This window comes from Atractosteus spatula (genome assembly GCF_055471065.1).
Source record: "Atractosteus spatula isolate fAtrSpa1 chromosome 10 unlocalized genomic scaffold, fAtrSpa1.hap1 SUPER_10_unloc_7, whole genome shotgun sequence".
NCBI lineage: Eukaryota > Metazoa > Chordata > Actinopteri > Semionotiformes > Lepisosteidae > Atractosteus > Atractosteus spatula.
In genome coordinates this window covers 151,316-173,260 of record NW_028296627.1, presented here as the reverse complement: position 1 = coordinate 173,260, position 21,945 = coordinate 151,316, and the positions used below count along the sequence as shown (strand labels likewise).

The 21,945-nt window shown below is 41.9% G+C and overlaps 6 non-coding genes across 6 annotated transcripts; all 6 read right to left on the bottom strand.

The window, feature by feature from the left end:
• Window positions 1-2,591: 2,591 nt before the first annotated feature.
• trnaw-cca (transfer RNA tryptophan (anticodon CCA)) lies at window positions 2,592-2,663 on the bottom strand. Its single transcript has one exon. It is a non-coding gene; the product is annotated as a tRNA-Trp (tRNA).
• Window positions 2,664-4,086: 1,423 nt separating this feature from the next.
• Window positions 4,087-4,160, bottom strand: trnan-guu (transfer RNA asparagine (anticodon GUU)). The gene has a single exon. It is a non-coding gene; the product is annotated as a tRNA-Asn (tRNA).
• Window positions 4,161-5,759: 1,599 nt separating this feature from the next.
• Window positions 5,760-5,831, bottom strand: trnal-caa (transfer RNA leucine (anticodon CAA)). The gene has a single exon. It is a non-coding gene; the product is annotated as a tRNA-Leu (tRNA).
• A 2,441-nt stretch (window positions 5,832-8,272) lies between these two features.
• trnal-uaa (transfer RNA leucine (anticodon UAA)) lies at window positions 8,273-8,355 on the bottom strand. The gene has a single exon. It is a non-coding gene; the product is annotated as a tRNA-Leu (tRNA).
• A 3,525-nt stretch (window positions 8,356-11,880) lies between these two features.
• trnay-gua (transfer RNA tyrosine (anticodon GUA)) lies at window positions 11,881-11,968 on the bottom strand. Its single transcript is given in 2 exon segments — window positions 11,881-11,916; window positions 11,932-11,968. It is a non-coding gene; the product is annotated as a tRNA-Tyr (tRNA).
• A 4,193-nt stretch (window positions 11,969-16,161) lies between these two features.
• On the bottom strand, window positions 16,162-16,243 carry trnas-gcu (transfer RNA serine (anticodon GCU)). Its single transcript has one exon. It is a non-coding gene; the product is annotated as a tRNA-Ser (tRNA).
• Between the last annotated feature and the right edge of the window lie 5,702 nt (window positions 16,244-21,945).

Sequence of the window (21,945 nt, the reverse complement as noted above, 5' to 3'; positions counted from 1 at the left end):
CCCAACCTGACCGCACTAAGCAATTGTACCACAGAGACTCAAATGGGTCGGTTTTCTCCATTTACGGTTTTTGGGAAAAAAATCATCTGCATTTTTAAGCAAGATTGTATTTCAAATTTCACAAATTGTAAGTATTTCTGGAAAAACGCTGTTGCAGAAAGAAACTGAGTAGACGGGAATAGCCCAGTCAGTAGAATATCGAACTTTTCTTCTCAGGGTCACTATTCAGGCGGCTGATATTCTTGCAACTACTTATTCCATGCTGAAATGAGCAGGAAACAACGTTTCAGCAGTGGAGCCTTCTTTGGGTGTGATATAGAATAAACCTTTACTTGTTTCTTTCAAATGAATTTAAACCTCATCTCCAGTACCTAAACTCGTCAGTTGCCTTCAGTAGCTAAAGACACAGGGCATACTGCTCCAGGTGAGGTTTGAACTCACAACCTCGGCATAGCTCCGCTGGGTACTGCCATACTGTATGTGGTGTACAGGTACAAGTTCACTACGTGTTGTAGATTCCAGGTTTGGTACCAGCAGAACCAGCAAACACATCAACTGATCTCAACGTGATTTGAACACACAAAGCTCTAATTTGAGTCAGAGTCGCTACCATTGCACTACGAAGTCACTCACAAGATTTGCTTTTAACTCCCCCAAAGAGAAAAATCAGTGTCCCTGAAAAATATTTTTTTCATTCTCTCCTGTGAGGAGCGCCGCTCTTCCAACGAGGGTCTCTTTCCATGGGTGAATATGGTTGTCTGGGGAGTTGCGGTGTTTATCACTATTGGACTTCCCCAGTCTTAAGTGCTGTTGTTGGACACGGGCAAAAGACTCGCATTTTCGGCAAATATAAAGAGGGTTAAGGTTTCGGCTTTAGCGGAGCCGGTGTTTACATTGACAATAATAAGAAGATCGTCCCTGGGTGGGCTCGAACCACCAACCTTTCAGTTAACAGCCGAACGCGCTCGCCGATTGCGTCACAGAGACTGACAAGAGAAGCTTTTCTCCATTCGCACCTTTCCGGTCAAAAAATAAACATTGCTTGCATTTTCTTGCCAGTCGGCAATATTCCTTCTGCTCTGATAGCCAAGAATTAAATTTCATTTTTCACAAGCTGTATGAATTTCTTGAAAAACAAGTTGTTGCAGAAAGGAAATGCATTCATGCATTAAACTAAATCAAGCCCTATGCGGTTGTCCAAAATGGTACTTTCTGCACAAAAAGACAGGAAGAAAGGCACAGCTGGGATGTGGAGCCAGGATCTCCAAATAAAGAGACAGGTACTTAAAGCAACTAAGCTACGGCGCCAGCAGAATTCTCCTCTTTTACAGCCGCTTGGACACACCGCTCTGAGCCATCTGCATTCAGTAAGCACTGAGTCTGCTGGCTGAGCAAGCTGCCTCCTTTACATGCAACAGAAGCCCCGACTGTAAGAGAAACGAAGAGACATGGCTTTTATTGGGCACTTTTCATGTCCAATGCGCTTGACATCTCCCAAGGGCGGCAGAGTTCATTTACGACACTTTTCCTTTCTTTCTTCTTTCTGCACTCTTTGATGAAACAAAGCGAGAAATCATGTAAGGGAAAATGACTTTTTTCATGGAGAAAACATGCACCAGGAAATGTTGTGTTTAGAAGACGTGAGTTAACATGAAAAGTGACCTAATTTACAGGAGCAAATGCTCGCCTAGCAAGATCTGCTTTACTACAAGAGAGAAGTAGAGTGAAAGACGTGATCATTTCACGCCGTTGTGGAACAAAACGCTTTTTTCTTGGAATTCTAAATCAATTAGAAATTCAGAGCGACACATAAAGGCTTTGTCTGCTTAAAAGTGATGATTTTTAAAAACTGATAAAAATGTAGAAAACACGTTTCTCACGTAGAAATTTAAGATGGGGGTGGGGTATTACTAGTAGCGGCGCTGAACTCACCATGAACATCACCAATTCATTTACGTGACGGGCTAGTGGTTTAATGGATAACGCGTCTGATTTCGGTTTATTAGATTGTCGATTCGACTTCTACCGGGGTTGTGTGATTTAAATCAGGCTCCTCAGAAATAGATGTCCGTTATGTAAAAGAACCGCACCTGAAAGCAAACGTTGGGTCTGGGTTCCTTTCTTTCCTGCATGAAATAGCAAATCGTTACAAAAAAAACACCAACTAATGTCCAATAGCGTTAGTCATTTAAGTAAACATGAATATACTGTAAGGTCTTGGTACATGGGAGTGGATTTCAACTACAATTAAAAAAGAGCAAATTATAATTACAGGCTTCAGACACTTTTTCATACAACAGTGACCAAACACTCCCTACCTTTCAGGTTTGCTTGAACCTGTAACAAGAAGGAGGTCTGAAACTTCCATTCTCTGATGTTACTGTCTCTAAAACCGGACGTGATGTTTCGCGGATGTGCAGTGTGCCTTTTCTCTTGCCGTGTTCAAGATGCTTCGCTACATAAGCTCCTGACTGGGTGTTCCGTACTGTGCTGTTACTTTGTTGAAATTACCCGTGCGGTGTACAGATAAAACCCGACTGCGTGGTGTAAGTTCCGGGTTTGGCACCAGCAGCACCTGCAGACTCATCAGCTGACCTCGATGTGATTTGAACACGCAACCTTCTGACCTGGAGTCAGACACGCTACCGTTGCGCCACGAGGTCACGCACCTCTAGTGCTTTTAATTCCCCCAAAGAGAACAATCAGCGTCCCTGGAAAAGTTTTTTTTCATTCTCTCCTGTGAGGAGCGCCGCTCTTCCAATGAGGGTCTCTTCTTCCCAGACCACAGATTATTCTTTCCGCCCGGCTCTCTCACAGAGAGCAGGCACACCGTCTCCACTGATGTGTTTACTACATCTATAGATCTGACCCCCTACAGCCACGATATTCCTGGACAGGATATTTACCACCAGCCTCGTGAACTTCTCATCTTGACCTCTCCCAGGAGGAGCACAATTAACACAGAATCCACTCTCCATTTAGCAAATAACACAAAACACTGTTTACCTGTCAAGACAGAAAACCAGGCTGCTCCAGGTGAGGCTTGAACTCACAACCTCGGTATGACTCCACTGCTCATGTCATTGGACATGGCCTGAACCAGGAAAGAGATTGGAAATCGAGACGTCATGGCGTTGTTTTAAAACTTGCCTACTCTATCAATTTTTTCGGTCAAATCTTTTATCTGGGAGTACTTTCAGTTGATGTTAATCCTTGTCCCGATGCACGATTCTGGGCCATGGTGCATCTTGAATAATGTTCTTATAGGCTTCAGTTTGGAAAAGTGCGCTCTTCAGAAGCTACCGAAAACGCTAATGGTTACATAACACTTAAGCAAAAGCAACGTTCGGGTTTGAAAACTAATATTACCTGCTATGAATACAAACACTGTTACAGGAGGCGTGTTAGGGCTATTTTAGCTTAGATCATCAATTCATCTGACATTTCTTCTCCATCTATATCAATAGCGTAATCGCTACTGAGCGCTAAAGGCAGCTCCTGGCAATACAATCTTCTTTAGAAAACATTTTTAAAACTGTTTCCACGACCACACGTAAAGTAAAAGATACCGATTGCACGCAACTAATAAATTCTCTTTTCCAGGGACGTTGTAGCTAGATGCAAATTACAATCGAAAATGTATCAGCTTTAAAATTTTCTTTTGGATCCACAGGACGATCAGCACGAGACTCAAAATATGCCTGTGTTTGATTGTACAGCATAGATTGTACAGCATTTATGTTAAAATGAAGGTAAATATATCAAAATATCAACATCCAACTTCACAGTGCTAACGTAACAATGCTTGTCAAATTCTCAAACAAATCCGCGTTGTATTTCTAAACTATTTTAGCAGAGGACGCATCAGGAGTATAAATGATATCTCCCGCCAGCCCTTCAAAGATACTTTTCCATGGGTGAATATGGTTGTCTGGGGAGTTGCGGTGTTGGTCACTATTGGACTTCCCCGGTCTCAAGTGTTGTTGTTGGACACGGGCAAAAGACTCGCATATCCGGCAAATATAAAGAGGGTTAAGGTTTCGGCTTTAGCGGAGCCAGTGTTCACATTGACAATAATAAGAAGACCGTCCCTGGGTGGGTTCGAACCACCAACCTTTCAGTTAACAGCCGAACGCGCTCGCCGATTGCGCCACAGAGACTGACGAGAGAGGCTTCTCTCCATTCGCACCTTTCCGGTCAAAAAATAAACATTGCTTGCATTTTCTTGCCAGTCGGCAATATTCCTTCTGCTCTGATAGCCAAGAATTAAATTTCATTTTTCACAAGCTGTATGAATTTCTTGAAAAACAAGTTGTTGCAGAAAGGAAATGCATTCATGCATTAAACTAAATGAAGCCCTATGCGGTTGTCCAAAATGGTACTTTCTGCACGAAAAGACAGGAAGAAAGGCACAGCCGGGATGTGGAGCCAGGATCTCCAGTTAAAGAGACAGGTACTTAAGCAACTGAGCTACGGCGCCAGCAGAATTCTCCTCTTTTACAGCCGCTTGGACACACCGCTCTGAGCCATCTGCGTTCAGTAAGCACTGAGTCTGCTGGCTGAGCAAGCTGCCTCCTTTACACGCAACAGGAGCCCCGACTGTAAGAGAAACGAAGAGAAATGGCTTTTATTGGGCACTTTTCATGTCCAATGCGCTTGACATCTCCCAAGGGCGGCAGAGTTCATTTACGACACTTTTCCTTTCTTTCTTCTTTCTGCACTCTTTGATGAAACAAAGCGAGAAATCATGTAAGGGAAAATGACTTTTTTTCATGGAGAAAACATGCACCAGGAAATGCTGTGTTTAGAAGACGTGAGTTAACATGAAAAGTGACCTAATTTACCGGAGCAAATGCTCGCCTAGCAAGATCTGCTTTACTACAAGAGAGAAGTAGAGTGAAAGACGTGAGCATTTCACGCCGTTGTGGAACAAAACGCTTTTTTCTTGGAATTCTAAATCAATTAGAAATTCAGAGCGACACATAAAGGCTTTGTCTGCTTAAAGTGATGATTTTTAAAAACTGATAAAAATGTAGAAAACACGTTTCTCACGTAGAAATTTAAGATGGGGGTGGGGTATTACTAGTAGCGGCGCTGAACTCACCATGGTGCAATTCATTTACGTGACGGGCTAGTGGTTTAATGGATAAGGCGTCTGATTTCGGTTTATTAGTTTGTCGATTCGACTTCTACCGGGGTTGTGTGATTTAAATCAGGCTCCTCAGAAATAGATGTCCGTAATGTAAATGAACCGCACCTGAAAGCAAACGTTGGGTCTGGGTTCCTTTCTTTCCTGCATGAAATAGCAAATCGTTACAAAAAAAAACACCAACTAATGTCCAATAGCGTTAGTCATTTAAGTAAACATGAATATACTGTAAGGTCTTGGTACATGGAAGAGGATTTCAACCACAATTAAAAAAGAGCAAATTATAATTACAGGCTTCAGACACATTTTCATACAAAAGAGACCAAACACTGCCTGACTTTCAGGTTTGCTTGAACCTGTAACAGAAAGGAGGTCTGAAACTTCCATTCTCTGATGTTACTGTCTCTAAAGCCGGACGTGATGTTTCGCGGATGTGCAGTGTGCCTTTTCTCTTGCCGTGTTCAAGATGCTTCGCTGCATAAGCTCCTGACTGGGTGTTCCGTACTGCGCTGTTACTTCGTTCAGATTACCCATGCGGTGTACAGATAAAACCCGACTGCGTGGTGTAAGTTCCGGGTTCGGCACCAGCAGCACCTGCAAACTCATCAGCTGACCTCGACGTGATTTGAACACACAACCGTCTGACCTTGAGTCAGACGCGCTACCGTTGCGCCACGAGGTCACTTGCCTCAAGTGCTTTTAATTCCCCCAAAGAGAACAATCAGCGTCCCTGGAAAAGTTTTTTTTCATTCTCTCCTGTGAGGAGCGCCGCTCTTCCAACGAGGGTCTCTTCTTCCCAGACCACAGATTATTCTTTCCGCCCGGCTCTCTCACAGAGAGCAGACACACCGTCTCCACTGATGTGTTTACTACATCTATAGATCTGACCCCCTACAGCCACGATATTCCTGGACAGGATATTTACCAGCAGCCTCGTGAACTTCTCATCTTGACCTCTCCCAGGAGGAGCACCATTAACACAGAATCCTCTCTCCATTTAGCAAATAACACAAAACACTGTTTACCTGTCAAGACAGAAAACCAGGCTGCTCCAGGTGAGGCTTGAACTCACAACCTCGGTATGACTCCACTGCTCATGTCATTGGACATGGCCTGAACCAGGAAAAAGATTGGAAATCGAGATGTCATGGCGTTGTTTTAAAACTTGCCTACTCTTTCAATTTTTTCGGTCAAATCTTTTATCTGGGAGTACTTTCAGTTGATGTTAATCCTTGTCCCGATGCACGATTCTGGGCCATGGTGCATCTTGAATAATGTTCTTATAGGCTTCAGTTTGGAAAAGTGCGCTCTTCAGAAGCTACCGAAACCGCTAATGGTTACATAACACTTAAGCAAAAGCAACGTTCGGGTTTGAAAACTAATATTACTTACTATGAATACAAACACTGTTACAGGAGGCGTGTTAGGGCTATTTTAGCTTAGATCATCAATTCATCTGACATTTCTTCTCCATCTATATCAACAGCGAAATCGCTACTGAGCGCTAAAGGCAAGTCCTGGCAATACAATCTTCTTTAGAAAACATTATTCAAACTATTTCTACTACCATACATCAAGTAAAAGATACCGATTGCACGCAACTAATACAATCTCTTTTCCAGGGACGTTGTAGCTAGATGCAAATTACAATCGAAAATGTATGAGTTTTAAAATTTTCTTTTGGATCCACAGGATGATCAGCATGAACCATCAAAGAGCCTGTAGCTGCAAGAAGGTTAAAAGCGCACAAGTGATCTGTCTTTGGTCAAAGGAATTGCTGGAGCAGTAGGACGCAGAGCAATATCTAGCAGCTGTAGACGATGTTCGGGGAAGAGATAATTCTGTTTTCAGCACAGGGAGTGAGAATGAGCTCAGTCCGGCTCCCAGCAGAATCCATTCTGGTTTGGTTACTGTCAGACTGTGCGTCTGAGGCTCTTTGGATCGCAACGTGAAAAAAAAAAAAGTACAAAAAACATTTGCTCACATCTTGTGATTTCCACGAGAGGAAGAGAAGATATCACAAAAAAAAAATCAGAACTGAAGATTTGGATCCGGGACCTCATACTTGTCAAATGATTAAAATAATAATTATGAAAATATCAGGTTGTGTTTCTGCAACATATCGTGCACAGTACGCCATTTTTTCTAAAAATACAGTAGATTGTACTTAATAAAAATGTACAATTCATCGCTGGTATAAACAGATGTGTGCTGTGTTTGCCTTTGTAAGCATTTGTTTAAAAAAGAAGTTCACAATATGATAAAAACACAGAAAGCACAAACCTAATAATATAACGATACAAAATCAATACCAAATCATAAAGCCAATTAAGTACCTATCCTTTGAAAACAGTGACATTTGTATATACTTTTGAATTACAAATCAGACAGAGTAGTCCCTTAATTCAAAGATCAGATCTTGGCCAAAACAAGACAATTAGATGTTAGCTGAATTCGGAACAAGAGCCTCTGCTTCATCGTTTATTGAGCTTTTGATCAACGTCTGAGCGAAAAAGATTCGCTATTTTAACTCTTTGATTAAAGTTTACAAAAGCACCTTCCTTCGAGCAGGAGTGAAAACAGCGACTTGAGGATTCCTAACTGTTTTTAATACAGTCCGCCACGCTACCAACTGAGCTATCGAAGGGATTTAAAGTGCTCCTCTCTGGCACATATTGCCCAATGTAGTGAAATATTCCGGGTGATTAAATTCCAGTTCGACATCAAGTTTCCAACTCGTTTCCTTAGTCTTGTTTACCTTGAATTTAAGCCACAAACCAGGATTCTACTGTATAAACTTCCGGGGATGTTACAAAATGTTTGAGGGGGCATCAATCATTACAGGCGGAAATTCACTCCTTTTTTTTCTCGAGGCATCATATTAAACATTTCATTTGGATCGAGAAGAGGATCACCATGCGAGACAGAACAAACTGTTTGATTCCATCTTTATTGGGAGCTGCATCACAGCTAATGGATGTAAAGCCTTCAATATGCGATAGTGAGAGTTCAGTTATGCCAGGGAGTGGGAGTGAAGAGAACTGAACTGAAATTTAGTAAATTCATATTTAAATAGAGTGTAAATCATCAAAGTGTTCTGTCACTTCAAACTTAGTACGACACTACCAGGAGTGGGGATCGAACCCACGTGGACTTTCGTCCATTGGATTTTAAGTCCAACGCCTTAACCACTCGGCCATCCTGGTCTACAGCAATATGCTGCTCAGTTGTTTAACATTTGAATATGATTCATCTATTAAAAAAAATTAAACCAGCGCCCTGTCACAGAAACGTACCCCGGTCTCCCGCGCAACAAGCAGGGGTACTCAGCACTGTACTAACGAGGAGCGCTTGTCCGCAGCTCGGCGTGAGCTCTGTTTACTGTCAGCAGACATTTCCTCATTTCAAAAGACGTTTTCGCCTGCTCTCAGTAATTAATGTCGGTTTGAAGTCTGTTCCTGTTGTCTCCACTCTTGACGAAGAGCAGCCTTACGTAGGAGACTCCCTCTCTCAAGAATTTTGCCATCACCCTGCAAGAGAGAAGAGCCATCAACCACCAAGACACTTAACATTAAGCACATGAAATGGGAGATGTTTTTTACTTAAGGATGTTACCGTTTCCACTCTAACTTCTTTGTCAGAAGTGGGATATGAACAAACATCTCTAGGGGAAACTACAACCTGAACGCAACGCCTTGGACCACCAGCCATCCTGCCTGTGGCTCTTAAATGGAATGATATGTTTTATTTCTACTTGATGATAAGGGAAAAAAAAGTTAAATGTAATTAGGGAAATGTCTTTTTTCATATGGAGAAAAAAAGTCTAAGCAAATGTAAAGTTTAGAGCAGCACTCAATAAAAACTATCTGAAACCGAAAGCGCTTCTTATGCGGATCAATATATTCCGATACCAGTGGTTCCGCAGAAGAAATAAGAAAAGCTGAACTCCAAGCACTGTGTTGCCATTACGGCTACTCTGGCTGTAGCTGCTTTAAGATCTACTCAGCGGGCACAGAATGTTGTATGAGGTCAGACTGGTTTGCGATGTCTAAATAACAGCATGCGAATTTAAGCTTATTTAAGAGTATTTAGAATATAATACATGCACCAAAAGCGTTAATCCTTCACTGGCTGCTATTTGAAACGCCTTCATAAATGACACGTAATAGAGATTTATGCAGCTAGATTTTATGCTTCACCATACATTGCAGTCGGGAAAATAAATCAACTTTCTTTAACACCTCTGGATAAAGTTCTTGGATAAAGTGGAGCAGGTTTTAGACCTCTGCGTACAGCGCCCTTGATGTCATTTTATTTTTACAGCAGCAAGCATCCTGAAAGTTTTTTTTATATTTTTTTATTTGAACAACAAAAATACATATAATACAAAAAAGATCACATATGACGTATCAACAACATCGTCAGGGGCACGTGCCCCGTGTAATCCAATTACACTTTCTGAAAAATCTACTGTCCATGCAAATGTACATGCTGATCTACAGGGTTCTTTTCTGCACTGAGCTGCTCATTTGAAATCCAGAAGGCAACACAGACGCGCTCCTATACCAAGAGTCTTATCTGGACCACCTGGGTAAAAAAACAGGAAACCTAAGCACTATTCTATACTGACAGCTTTTGAAAAGGAGCTCTGTAATATGCACAAATACAAAGACAAGATATAAATACTCCATAGGTTTAAAATTCAGGAATATGAATGGTCAATTGTTTACAATTGGAGTTTTTATGTTTCGTATGATTTAGCGACTTTTTTTCAACATGTAAAAAAAAACAGCACACCTAAATGATAAAGCCTTAGAGCTACAGAGAAAAAAACAAATTGCGTTTAAAGTAATTTTAAAGGCTCGAGAAAACATTGCACTATGAACGCAAATGTTTGTCTTCTTTGTCGCACTTACGTTTTGTTGCTTTAGCAAATTTCATGCAGTTTATTTCTGACACAAGACATAACAAGCTTGTGTATTTATGACAAAAAACCAGGGCAACAATTTTCATTGACCTTGAAACTAAAATTGTTAAAAAGTAAGTTAAATGCACATATAGTAAATATATTTTCTCATATAATGGTGTGTTTTTCTGTCTAAGAATCCTTCATGAATGGTTTAACAGAAACTTTGCATGATTAAAACAAATATTTACGAATTTTAACGTTTTATACAATAAAGTTTTATTGTGAACATGAGCCCTGTTTATCGATATCACCAATACAGTTCTGGATTTTATTCTGCCTTCCTACGCACATATGAATTTTCTTTCACACAACAGCTCGCATGTGTGGTAGGGTATTAGCGCCAGGGATAAAAAGAATGATGTTGGCTTTTAAATGATAAACCATTTGCGTTTATACAAAATCACAATGCGTTGTCGCAGACATTGGGACATACTCTGTTTAAACACCTGTCGTTTTCTCTTATATTGGCTTCTGTGCTTCGGTCCATTTGAGAGAGAAGACACTGAAAAAGTCGTGTGAAAGTGGATTTTGCACCTGCGCCAGTGCTGTAGTGGTATCATACAGACGCCCATACAAATCCATCACATGCTGAAAGCTCCGGAAGGCAACATAAAATGTTGCTCTGTCTGTTGGTGGATTAGGTATGCACGCTTTTTTCAATGTAAAATACAATGTAAAAAGATCAAATTTGATTCAAAATCGATTAATGTAAAAACCAATAAAGCTCATGTTTTTTATCTAGTTTTATCTATATCTATATCTATATCTAGTTTTTCAAAGTTCTTTTAAAAAAAAAGTTTATCGCGATTGTGAAAGTTAGAGAAGGTGTACCAGCGCGTGCCTTCATATCGCCAGCTTCAGTCTCGCCTGTAGCTGTGAGAAGGTTAAAAGCGCACAAGTAATCTGTCTTTCGTCAAAATAATTGCTGGAGCAGCAGGACGCAGAGTACCATCCAGCAGCTGTAGATGGTACTCTCAGTCCGGCTCCCAGCAGAATCCATTCTGGTTTGGTTACTGTCAGACTGGGCGTCTGAGGCTCTTTGGATCACAACGTGAAAAAAAAAAAGAACAAAAAACAATTGCTCACATCGTGTGATTTCCACGAGAGGAAGGGAAGATATCACTTAAAAAAAAACAGAACTGAATATTTGGATCCGGGGCCTCATACTTATCAAATTATTAAAATAATGATTATTAAAATATCAGATTGTGTTTCTGCAACATTTCGTGCACAGTACGCCGTATTTAACAATAAAACAACAGTCACAACGAGGGCTTTACACGCAGTCTGGGGTATTTTCCCTTTTTATATTTTTGCCACTTTATATCGAACCTGTTATACTCCCAAAAGTGCAGAGTAGCTTGTAAATAAAAATGTACAATTCACCGCTGGTATAAACAGATGTGTGCCTTGTTTGCCTTTGTACGTTAAAAACACAAAAAACACAAACTTAATAATATAACGATACAAAATCAATACCAAATCATAAAGCCAATTGAGTACATATCCTTTCCTTTGAAAACAGAGAACACCTTTATATCTACAAAAAAAAACGTGACATTTGTATATTCTTTTGAATTACGAAGCAGACAGAGTAGTCCCTTAATTCAAAGATCATATTTTGGCCAAAACAAGACATTCAGACGGGAGTTTAATTCGGAACAAGAGCCTCTGCTTCGTGGTTTATTGACCTTTTGATCAACGTCTGAGTGAAAAAGATTTGCTATTTTAACTGTTTGATTAAAGTTCACAAGAAGCACCTTTCTTCGAGCTGGAGTCAAACCAGCAACCTAAGGATGCCTCACCATTTCCACTACAGTCCTCCGCTCTACCAACTGAGCTATCGAAGGGAAGTGGGGAATACTGTTTACCTTGAATTTAAGCCACGAATCAGGTTTCTAAAGTATGAACTTCCGGGGATATTACAAAATGTTTGATGGGGCATCAATCGTTGATCAATCGTAGCAGGGGTGGCGCACCGTCACTGTACCCAGACGGAAGGCAAGCACCTGTTTCCCCTGGACTGCAGCAAGCTGTCCCATCACGGTCTTCAGCTGCAGGCCGGAGGCCTCCCATCCTGGGGGGTTGGTGCCCTCGGTGTCGGGGAGGACGCCAGGCCGGAGTAGGGTTACCGATGAACCGGTGTCGAGCAGGGCCAGGCAGGGTTGGTCCTCGATTCGGCAGTGGAGGTACAGGCCCTGGCTACAGCTGACTCACCCCACAGTGGCGTGCAGGGCGCCGGTCTTCACAGCGCTCTCCGGAGCTGGGGTTGAGGTGTTCCAATGGCGGCCGTCCCCGCGCTGAGCCGCCCCGTTCCCGTTTTCCGATGCCGATGTAATTGTGTGAGGCTTTGGGGCCCGGCAGTCCCGGGCTCGGTGTCCCCTCTTCCCACAGCCTTGGTAAAACCAAAACCAAAACCAAAACCGTTGGTCAGCCGGCAGGGCGCACTGCATCTGCTGGTGCTTCCAGCCACCCCAAATACGGCCTCAGCCCATGTAGCAAGGGCCAAGGCCTGCCCCAGCGAGGCCGGCGCGGCCAGCTGTACGTGGCGCCGCTGCTCCTCAGGTGAGAGGGCCTTGAGAAAGGCCTGGAGAGCCATCTCCCGCTGCGCCTCCTGGGGGAAAGCTGGGTATCCTCGGCGGGCGAGGAATATGACATCAGCGGCGACCGAGCCCAGTCGCTCTCCTGGTCGGCGCCGCCGTAGGGCCAGCCTCTCCCGCATCAGGTCAGGCGCCTCCTCCACCTCCAGCCGGAGAGCTGCTGCCAGTGCCGCATATTCTCCTCGGTCCTCCTCCAGGACATCCAGGAGCACCTGGCAGGCTGCTCCTTCCAGCGCCACAGCCAGGTGGCTGGCCATCTCTGCCCAGTTCCAGCCATTCGTTTGGGCCGCGAGCTGGAACTGCCTTAGGTTTCCCAAGGTGCTTCCCAGTCGTAGAGACCGGGTCGCACCCGTGCCAATGAGTGTGGGAATCGCTGGTCGGCTCTGGCAGGGAGAGTATCTTCTCTCTGGGGTGTCTGCTGGCCAGGCGTAGCAGGCAGTTGCCCCAATTCTACCGGCAGAACCACTACTGAGTAGCCCTGGTAAGGGCTGTGGCCACCTGTCGCACCCAGGAGTTGCTCAGGCTCCATATGTGCGCTGCCGGTGGGTTCTGTCTCTTTTAGAGTCAGCCACCGCTTGAAAGAATCGGTTAATGTCTGCCACGGTTTGTCCATCCTGCCCGCTTCTGACACCAATGTAGCATTTACAGGTTCTTCTCAGGACAAAGGACCAATGGAGATGAGATAAATGAACCAAACGATAGCTTTATTCTTTATCAACCACACAAAACCAAACACAGAATATACACACACATGAGGAGACTGACAGAGCATGTAAACATCTTTAGGGTGGTAATTACTTAACAACAAGCTATACACTTATAAGACTACACAGGACACTAGAACTACTATGACATTATTTACACAGGTAGGGTCAGCTGCTGGTCATCGTGCTGACCCTCAGACTCTCCCCGGCTACAACTCCCAGCCTGCCCAGCGGTACTATGAGCGCCTAGGGGCGCTTCCTCTTCACAACCGGGAGAGGGCGTTACAATACGTATGTTTGACGAATCACTGCCCACTGGCGTTGCTTTCCAGACACCACAACTATTCACGATGAATCTTATGAATACACATCTTTATGAATAATAGTATTATTTATTAATAATTAACTTTAATGTATATCTTTATTAGTAGCTGTATTACAGGTAATGCATGTACAGCCTTTATTATGTGATAGTGAATTTGCAGGTATCCTGGGGAGGGAAGAGAACTGAAATGAAGGAAATACATATTTAAAGGGGGTGTAAGTCTTACATCCGTTCTGTCACATCTGGGTGTTAACTGAATAGATTTGTGGTATTATTTATTGTGTTTGAACTCTATACTTGTGTTTCTCAGGAGACAGCAGAAATATTGGCGATCTGTGGCTACAGAAAATAGTGTGAACTTTATAGGCAAATGTAAGGTTACGTTAATGAAAAAAACTTATTGTCACCTTTATCAACGTGATTATTTAAGACAGTTGTTCGGAACAGTATCTCTTCTCATATCTGTGGCTGTTGTCCTACAATAACGGTGGTGAAACAGGCAGAATGTGTGGAAAGAACTGGAGATGGAACAGGAGACTTATCCAGTCAATAGTAAGGTTGTGTAGGACCGCACACACTAGGGGACAGTGTTGAGTAGCGTGGTTTAAAAGCTTCACGAGCCAGGAAGGAATCTATCCTCCAATCTTCTAATCCGAAGTCAGACGCGTTATCTATTGCGCCTCTGGCCCTACTGTCACTTTAGTCAACTGCACTACAGTGAGCTCAGAGCCGCTACTAGTAATGCATTGCCCCTGTCCACATTTTCTCAATTAGATTCACGTGTTTTTTACGTGTGTCTAATTACTACGTCTTTCGTTTTGTCTGGTTTTAAAAAAATGTCTCTTTAAAACAGACAAAGGGTTTATGTGTCTCCCTGAAATTCACACACGAGGGAAGTCACACGAGGAAGGAAAGATATCGCGTTTAAAAGGAATCGGGAGTGGAGACGCCGGCGATTGAAAACGAAGCTTCATAGAGTACGTGCGCGCTACCACTGAACTAAACTCCCAATACCAAGTTTTTTCCGCAGGTCTTTAATAGTGTTAGGAACTCCCATGTCACATGGTCTGTGATTGAATCCAATGGACCGTCAACGGTGCACATTTTAAAGGTCAAAGCAAGACAATCAGACGTGACGATAGATCAGAACAGAAGTCTCTGCTTCTCTGTTTGCTGAGCGTTTGGTGAACGTAAAAGTGAAAGACAAATTCGCTGTTTTCACTTTTTAATTAAGGAACAAGAAAACACCATGCTTCGAGCCGGATTCAAAACAGCGACATAACAATCACCCGTTGTTTTTTAAAACAGTTTTACGCTCTAGCAACTGAGCTATGGAAAGGTCACCTCAAAACGCCCACGTTTTGTCATACGCGTAGCCCAATGTAGTGTACTGTTTCTGTTTATTTAAATTCCAGTTCGACATCAAAATACTCACTCCCATAGTCTCTTTTAGTAGAAGAAATAGACCACGATTCTACTGTATATTCTACCTGAGATCTTACAAATCGTTTGAAGGGATATCAGTGCAGGCAGAAATTGACTCTTTTTCTACTGGAATCAGGATCATACAAAACCTTTCTTTTGAATTGAGAAGAGGATCATGGTGACACTCAAAACATCCCTGCCATTGTTTCTTTCGAGGACTAATGGATTATTGAGGTGCAAACATCGGTTCAAATCAAAACTCCGCTACTGGAGTTGCTTCTTGGAGAGTTTCTTCAAATCTTTCAGCTCAACGTCGATATCTTGGGATATTAACGATGATATACAGAGTGGTTTTCTTTTGATCGAAAATTTTATTAAAATATGAGCCTCTTTTACCTTTGTCTTGGATGTTTCGCAAGGTATAATACTTTCCCTTGCATCCTCAGATAAACATTATAAATACCACAAAGTTACAATATATGGAATAGCATTTACTTTTACATATATTTTAAAATTTACTCTTATTTAAAGCTACATTTAGTGCTAGGTAAAGATAACGTTGCTAATACTGATGTAGTAGAAATGTAAGATGAATTGATAGCTTTATCTGAGGTAAAAAAAAGTCCTAAAACGCCTCCTGTAACAGGTGAGGACTCATATCTAGATTCAACTCCAAACGTTGCTATTGCATTGCGCATTATGTAAACACGACCTGTTTCAGTTTCTGGTGAGTGCAGTTTTTCCAAATTGAAATTAACAAGAACATTTTTCAAGATGCACCATGTCCCAAAACCGTTCATCAGGACTACTATTAATATCAGGTGAAAGCAGTACAAAACATAAGTGTAACCTAAATATTAAGAGACTATTGTCTGTCAGCTACTGCTGTAAGCCATGTTTAGCCAGCGCTAGAAATATTACTGCTCTACTACAGTAGCACAAGTGCACAAACCCGACTTAGAAACGGATCACAAGTCAAAAGCTCAAGACGACAAGGATGGGATTCGAACCCACGCGTGCAGAGCACAATGGATTAGCAGTCCATCGCCTTAACCACTCGGCCACCTCGTCGAGAAAATCAGCCACTTCGGACATGAGTTGGCGCGCTCAAGATCATCTTTCTTCATTCTTGATGGTCATTTTCTTCTTCCACCTGCCATTTCACTATTTTGCTTGAGTGATGTCAATCCACCAGGCGTGTCCTGTGCTTCAGTGGCGAGTATAGAGGACACCCTGTTGTACACGGAAAGCACATCGATCTCCTTGGATATGAAAAGTGACAGATAAAAGCCATTTCTCTTCCTATCTCTTAGTATCGGGGCTGCTAGTGCATGAAAAGGAGGCAACTTGCTCGGCGAGCAGGCTCAGCGCACACCGAACGCAGATGTCTCAGAGCGGTGTGTCCACGCGGCTGTAAGCATAGCGCTTTGCTAGCGCCGTGGTTTAGCTGGTTAAAGCACCTGTTTAATAAAGAGGAAATTCTGCGTTCAAATTCTTAGCGAAACCTTTCTTCCTGTTTTGTTTTACAGAACAGATCATTTGGGACACTCACAGAAGGCTTGATTTGGTTTAATGCATGTATTCATTTCCTTTGTCGGACTTTTTTAAATCATATATCTTACGAAAGATGAAATGTGGGCGAATTTTGTGTTCACCAAAAGTATGTAAATGGCAAAAAGCGGCGGGTAAGCGTTTCTGTGGTGCATTTGGTTGGCGTGTTCGGATCTTAACCCAACGTTGGGTGTTTTGAGCCCACCCAGGGAAGCACTTCCTCCCATAGTAAACATCATCACCACAGATATTTAATTTGTCCGAAAACCTTAACTATTTTGATATTTGCAGTAGTAAACAATTGAGGGTTGGTCAGAGGTAAAGACTGCGACAGAGTCAACATTACCGGGAATTTCCAATAATTACCGACAAGGGCAACTTCCAAGCAGATAGTATTCACCCATGGAAATTTATGTTCCAATGTGTGGCGGGAGAATTCACTTATACTCCTGTTGCATCCTCAGCTAAAATAATTAAAATTATCTGAGAACTTGACAAGCAAAAACGACAGATCGCCGGAGTTATATTTTAATATTTTCGTATATTTACCTTAATTTGAATTCTAAATGTTAACCTAGTGTAATTTTGTTGTTCTTTTAAAATATTTTAGCTGAAGATGCGAGGGAGGATATTACACCTTGCCAAACATCTAAAATAACTGTAAAAGAGGCTGGCATTTTAATAAAACAGGCGATCAAAAGAAAGCTACAGATAGTATGGTATTATCCACAATATCCCTCGATATTGAAAGTCAGATCAGGAATTTGAAGAAACTATCAAAGAAGCAACGGCAATAGCAGAGGATGTTGATTTTGAACCAATGTTTACACGTCAATAATCCAGCAGTCCTCGCTTGCCAGACTTCTTCAAGTTATTCTGTGTTCTATACAGAAAATCGAAAATTAAGCGCACATGCGGCAAGAGGGGTGGTCCGAAGCAAAGACTGCGGTAGAGGAGGAAAAAACTCCGCACGATGACTCGTGTCTAATATTCGGCCCCTGAAAGGCATCATATTCGTTGAATTGCTTGTGAGCGTGTGATTTCGCAATGCCTGTGTGCGGGCTTATACTTCCGGAATATCAATGGTCAGACGCTTGCGATGAGTGATTGTGTTTTGTATTATTTAGATAATTGAAAATAAAACATTTTCAAATTTACAGCTCGAATGAAATAAAAAAGTTAATTTGTCTCTTTTTTGTAACAACATTGCCATAACTATTCAGATACATCAGAATAGTACCTGGACGTGACAGGACTTTATTGGATTTTAGGGGATTTATTTTTGCGCATCTTCGCCTAGGAATTCGCGATCAGGAATACCTTCCTGTTTTCAGCGTGTCTATTGTTTCTGCCTGTGATCTCGGAAAGAAAGACCCAACAAATGTTCACCGAGTTTGCTGTGGTTTGAGAGGAGTGTATGAAGGTAATAAAGGAGGGAGGACGCGCGCATTCCGCATGGGGAGCGCAGAGTAATGAGCCGCACCTGCAGCTCGCTGAGTCTTTTCTCATATAACCGCTCAGCCTGGACACACAGCGCCTCCAGTCTGTGTTGGAGATTTGCAGTTCAGAAAACAGCTGTGTCGAGCAGAAACTGATCTTCCTGCTTTAGTTAAGGTTATTGGAATCGACGATTACTGTGGGGGTATAGCGCTTGTATCTCTCTTCTCTGGCTAAACACTATCTACTGTAAAGTATAGAAATAGACAGAAGCTGAAATACAGCTACAAATACTTCAGTAAGGCCAGGCACATAGGAAAGTTTAATACAAATGTTCTATGAATCACTTTGCCTAGATTTTCGAATTCTGTTCGAGCTCTGATATACTGTAATCGTCTCGGCTCCTGCCGCTGTCACTGGGAGAGTGACTGCATTCCGTAGGGCTACAGGTTGATTTCACAATGCCACATTTAGTGAAATACAGGAGAAACTGCAAGGAAAACAATGTTTTAATAAATCTTCTTCTGTTTTTTTTTTATTGCGGTCTTTCACATTTGAATGCATACCTTGGAGTAAATCTTTCCAGATTACAGGCAGCCCAAACAGTTCTTAAGGCAGAATTCGAAGCCTATTTGACTTTCTGCTGATCACATTGAAGAGTTCACGAAGCATTTCCCTGCCTTTCATGTGCCCGCAAACTGGTTTCTCCATTTTTCCGTGTAAGCGAGCACAACAGTCGGGAAACATGCAAGATAGTAGCTGTAAGGAGTGGGATATGAACCCACGCGTCTATTCAGAAGACCGGGACACCCAAGCAAGGAAAGACAAGAGTTCTTGAGTTTGGCGCCTTAGACCACTCAGCCATCCTGACGAGCTAAATAATACTGTCTGTTAAAAGCACCAGTAAAGTAAATGCTTTGCAGGAGAAGCGCCAAGTTCCCTGTTGGAGCCTAAACGGTTCGCGGAAATCAAATTTTCGGATCGATTCAGAGTGTGCTTTACAGCCTTTGTGTAATATTTTGATCTGCTAGGATGCAGTTGTCTTCACAATCTGGATTATCTCATAAAGAGCGACGTCAGTGTAAAACAGCTATCATTTTTAAGAACAGACGTTGTTTTGCATTATTCTAATTGGTTTATTTTCCTGATTGCAATGTATTGTGAAGCATAAAAGCCAGCTGCATAAATCTCTAATTCGCGTCTTTCATGAAGGCGTTTCAAATAGCAGCCAGTGCAGGATTAACGCTTTTAGAGCATGTATTACATTGTATATAGTAATACATAAGCTTAAATTCGCACACTGTTATTTAGACAGTGCCAACCAGTCTGACCTCCTACAACTTTCTGTGCTGACGGATTAGGTCTTACAGCAGCTGCAGCCAGAGTAGCCGTAATGGCAACACAGTGCTTGGAGTTCGGCTATTCTTATTTCTTCTGCAGAACCAGCGGTATCGGAATATATTGATCCGCATAAGAAGCGCTTTCGGTTTCTGATCGTTTTTATTGAGCGCTGCTCTAAACTTTACATGTGCTCGTACTAGTTTTCCCTATGAACAAAAGACATTTCCCTAATTACATGATTTCACTTTTTTCTTTTCAACAAGTAGAAAGAAATAAAATATAATTCCATATAAAAGCCCCAGGCAGGATAATTGGTGGTCTAAGGCGTTGCATTCAGGTTGCAGTTTCTCCTTGAGGCGTTTGTTGAAATTCCACTTCTGACAAAGAAGTTAGAGTAGAAACGATAAAATCCCTAGGTAGAAAACATCTCTCATTTCACGTGTTTAATGTTAATTGTCTCAGTGGTTGCCTCGGTGATTGATGGATCTTCTCTCTTGCAGGGTGACGGCAAACGTCTTCAGAGAGGGAGTCTCACACGCCCGGCTTTTCTTCATCAGGCGCGGAGACAACAGAAACAGACTTCAAACTGAAATGAATTACTTCTTGAGCATTTATGACCGTCTATAAAATGCTGAGAGCAGGTGAAAACGTCTTTTGAAATGAGGAAATGTCTGCCGACAGTAAACAGAGCTCACGCTGAGCTGCAAACAAGTGCTCCTCGTTAGTACAGTGCTGAGTACCCCCGCTTGTTGCGCGGGAGACTGGGGTACGTTTCTGTGACAGGGCGCTGGTTTAATTTTTTAACAACCTGACTTCACTTAAAAAGTGTGTACTGTGTTCTAAGTTTCGGACTAGTTAGTGTGGTAGAATATGGAGATCATCCCCAGCTCTGAGCTCAAATGCAACAACATGTCATGCTGAACAAAGTCAGAGCCCAGCTGAACGTGTGCTCAGTGTAGTGCTCAGGACTCAGGAGCATTGTTGAGTTCTAATTAGTACGAACTGCAGGGGTTCTGAATCAGAACATTTCAATTTATCTGATCAGTACATTAAAATGCAGGACACTGTAAAATAGGATTATGACTGTGTCTCTGTCTCGTTTGTCCCTCACAGTTTAAAAGATACCAGTAAGGACACACAACTACTAATGTGATACTTATTGGAAATAGTCCCAAAACAAGCACGTCTGGCAGCTGGTAGACTCCTGTAATTTTGCAGTGACAGAACACTTAGAAGATTTGCAATCTATTTAAATATGAATTTACTAAATTTCAGTTCTCTTCACTCCCCGGCATAACTGAACTTTCACTGTCGCATACTAAAGGCTTTACATGCATTAGCTGTGATAAAGCTTCTAATAAACACATAATGAAACTTAGTTTTGTTCCTCATGATCCTCTTCTCGATCCAAATGAAATGTTTAATATGATTCCCTGAGAAAAAAAATGAGTCCATTTCCGCCTGGAATGATTGATGCCTCATCAAACATTTTGTAATATCCCCGGAAGTTTATACAGTAGAATCCTGGTTCGTGGGTTAAATTCAAGGTAAGAAAGACTAAGGAAACGAGTGGGAAACGATGTCGATCTGTGATTTAAATCATCCGGAACACTGCACAACATCGGGCAGTATGTGACAGAGAGCAGCACCTGATATCCCTTCGATAGCTCAGCTAGTAGAGTGAAGGACTGTAGTAAAAAACAGCTGGGAATCCTTAGATGTCTGGTTTGACTCCAGCACGAAGGAAGGTACTTTAATCAAATAGTTAAAATAGCGAATCTGTTTCATTCAGACATTGTTCAAAAGCTCAATAAATGAAGCAGAGGCTCCTGTTCTGAATTCAGCTCACGTCTGATTGTCTTGTTTTGGCCAAGATCTGATCTTTCAATTAAGGGACTACACTGTCTGCTTTGTAATTCAAAAATACATACAAATGTCAAGTTTTTTGTAGATATAAAGGTTTTCTCTGTTTTCAAAGGATAGCTACTTAATTGGCTTTATGATTTGGTATTGATTTTGTATCGTTGTATTATTAAGTTTGTGCTTTCTGTGTTTTTATCGTATTGTGAACTTATTTTTTAAACAAATGCTTACAAAGGCAGACAAGGCACACATCTGTTTATACCAGTGGTGAATTGTACATTTTTATTAAGTACAATCTACTGTGCACTTTTGGGAGTATAACAGGTTCGATATAAAGTGGCAAAAATATAAAAGGGAAAAATACCCCAGACTGCGTGTAAAGGCCTCGTTGTGACTGTTTTATTTTTAGATAAAGGCGGCGTACTGTGCACAAAATGTTGCAGAAACACAATCTGATATTTTAATAACAATTATTTTAATAATTGGATAAGTATGAGGCCCCGGATCCAAATCATCAGTCCTGATATTTTTAAAAATGATATCTTCCCTTCCTCTCGTGGAAGTCACACGATGTGAACAAT